Source organism: Globicephala melas, chromosome 1 (genome assembly GCF_963455315.2).
Source record: "Globicephala melas chromosome 1, mGloMel1.2, whole genome shotgun sequence".
Classification (NCBI taxonomy): domain Eukaryota; kingdom Metazoa; phylum Chordata; class Mammalia; order Artiodactyla; family Delphinidae; genus Globicephala; species Globicephala melas.
In genome coordinates, this window is record NC_083314.1 from 178,039,743 (window position 1) to 178,043,106 (window position 3,364).

The following is a 3,364-nucleotide window of genomic DNA, read 5'->3' on the forward strand; positions in this document are numbered from 1 at the left end:
GCCTGTCTTAGTTTATACAGCTAAACCAATCAAAAGTGCTAATATTTGTTACTGTCTTCTTCATGGTAAAACCCTTGTCTCTCTCATTTCTTTTTTCTCTCTTCCTTTTGCCATAATTTCCCAGAATAATATTTCTCCAGTTTTATTGAAATATAATTGACATATAACATTGTATTTGTTTTATGTGTACAAATGAATGATCTGATATATGTATATATTGCAAAAAAGATTATCACAATAAATTTACTTAACATCCATCATGTCATCGTTACAAATTTTTTTCTTGTGGTGAGAACATTTAAGATCTACTCTCTTAGCAGTGTTCAAATGCAAGATATAGTATTGTTAACTTTTGTCACCATGCTGTACATTACATCCTCATGACTTATTATTTTATAACTAGAAGAGTATACATTTGGACCACCTTTATTCATTTCCCCTAACCCTAACCCTAACTATATATGCCACAAAAGAAGCCATTATATATATATTCACATTTTGTCCATTAGTTTGTTTCCATATCTTGGCTATTGTAAATAATGCTGCAACAAACATGGGGGGGGTGCAGATATCTTTTTGAGAGAGCGATTTCATTCCCTTTACATTTATATACCCAGAAGTGGAATTGCTTGACAATTTGGTAATTCTATATTTAATTTTTTGAGGAACCACCGTACCGTTTTCCACACTGGCTGCATTGTTATGTTCCCAACAAGAATGCAAAGGCTTGTTTTCTCCGCATCCTCCCCAATACTTGTTATCTCTTGGTTTTGTTTGTTTTGTTTTTTGATATCAACCATTCTGAAAGGTGTGAGGTGATATCTCACTGAGGTTTACGTTTGCATTTCCCTGATTAGTGCTGTTGAGCTCCCTTTCATGTATCTGTTGGCCAGCTGTATGTCTTCTTTGCCAGGATAATTTTTAGTATGAATCCTGATGTCAGAAACATGCACTTACCTTCAGTTAGGCAGAATATAGAGAAATTAGGGATGCAGGTAAACCTGAAGTGTTTTTTGTAGGTCAGGTCAAACCTGGGGTCTGGGGTGGGGAGTGGTTTCCCCAGGAAGCTTCTCATCTGTGGGACCCGATAGAATAAGTTCCATCACATAGTTCTGACCCAGGCCCGACAACCAGCCCAGTGGTGCCTGAATGGGTCATCTGGGCTGCCCTTTCGTCATTGTGCTTTACCCTTGGAACACACAGTGCCTCTTGAAGTACCGCCAAAAAAACGAAGTCAACAAAAGTGATAGGGGTCTTGGAAAGGAAATGAGGTTCCCTGAACTTATGAGTAGAAGCCCAAGTCCTCATCTCTATGATTGGAATTTCCACCCCAGAACCCATGGTTCTTACCGTGTACAGTCACAGAGGCCACTTCAGATCTCTTTCCACCCATGTTTTCAGGACATAGTACTTCAGGCCTAGGAAAAGTGGACACGTGTGGTGGGCTGAGATGCTGCAACATGGTCCTTAGAGCTGAGGGACCTCCAAATCCCATCTCTCATTCCTGTTAGTGTCACTGACACCCTGTGTATTATTCTGATGTCACCTCTCTTTTCAGGAACCCCTCATACCTGACCTCTGCCCATGGAAGAGATGAGCCTGCAGGAAGAGGTGACTCAGAGTCCAGGACCAAAGATGTCATTGAGAACTGACCCAGACAATAACTGAAACGAAAAATACACTAGAAGGAATCAATAGCAGAATAACTGAGGCAGAAGAAGGGATAGGTGACCTGGAAGACAGAATGGTGGAAATCTCTGCCACAGAACAGAATAAAGAAAAAGAACGAAAAAAAAAGAATGAGGACAGTCTCAGAGATCTCTGGGACAACATTAAATGCACCAAAAGTCAAAGTATAGGGGCCCCAGAAGAAGAAGAAAAAGAGAAAGAGAAAGGGTCTGAGCAGCCCACCCTGTCTGTTTGTTGCAGACAATATTTCAGAAATATTGTCTCTGTAAGAGAACAAAGTTTTCTTGGAAAGTTGAACTACTTTTGTTAACAGATTGTGACTTTCTTTGCCTTCTAATGATCTGTCTTTGCCTTTAAAATCTTCTATTTTCACTTTGGTTGAATGAATAAATATTGTCTCACATTTACCTATGACTCTATTTGACCATGTGTTTTAAACCTTTTGGTCCTTTTGACAAACTTCCCCAAGCCAAATTCTAAATAAAATTCTTTTGACATCCTGCTAACTTTGGGCTGCTTCCAAAGGCTCCCAAAGCACCCCACAGAGAGCTATTAAACTAATTAAGTTTATCTGGTGTGTTAAATTACATGGAAACATTGTCAACTAAGTGGTGATAAAAACTTCTTAGGTTACATTGTGTGGGTAAATGTCATTAATATAGATATGCCAAAATTTATATGGAATCCCTAAAAATCTGATATGTCTTGGTACAATGTTATCAGTCATAACTCTAGTCCTTATCTATATACAAAATTTTGTATGTCACAGAAAAAAACAAGTTTCTTCTCAATTGCATTGTAATCAGATCTTTAACCATGCCATTTGAATTCTTATGTTGTTTATAGATAATCATTGTTTTACTCCAATACTGCTACAAAATGAAGACCTTGAAGAAGATCCAGAGGTGAAGGGTCAGGATCAAGATGGTGGAGGAGTAGGAAGCAGAGTTCACCTCCCTCCACAGAAACACTGAAAATGCATCTACAAGTAGAGCGATTCACACAGAACAGCTACTGACTGCCAAGATCTCAGATGTCCAAAAAGACAGGAAAACCTCCATGTAACGAGGTAGAATAAAAGGAAAAAGAAAAAGAAGGAAACAGGATGGGGCCTGCGCCCCAGGGAGGGAGCTCTGGAGGAGGAAAGCTTCCTGCAACTTGGGAAGTCTCCTAACTAGAGGAGAGATTAGACTGGATGGAGGGGTAGTTTGGAGCCTAAGAGGGGAGAGCAGCAACCGGTTTGTGAAAAGCAAAATGGAGAGTAACCTGCACAGAGGGTCAGGCCCACCACCTTGTGCTCCCCAACCTGAGATACTCTTCTGTCAGTTGGGGGGCGGGGGTGTGCTAAAGGGTAGACTCTGAAGCTCAATCCCAGGGAGAGGACCAGGGTTAGGTGCAGAAACAACCTGAAGAGGTTGGGCTGTGGCAACTGAAGTTGTACTAGGAAGAAGCCTGGGCTCACCAGAGAGGTAAGGCACCATTATTGGGAGGTGCACGAGGAGAGGGGTGGGACCACCATAAGAAATTCTTTCCCTGTGAGCACTCCCAGGCAACAGGGCACCACCTACAGGAGCTCCAGGGGCAGTCGCCAGTCACTGTCACCACCTTGGGCTCCAGAGGTGGGCACTGGCGGCCTCTTCCGGACCCATGGGCAGACACCAGACCCCGCCCCTGC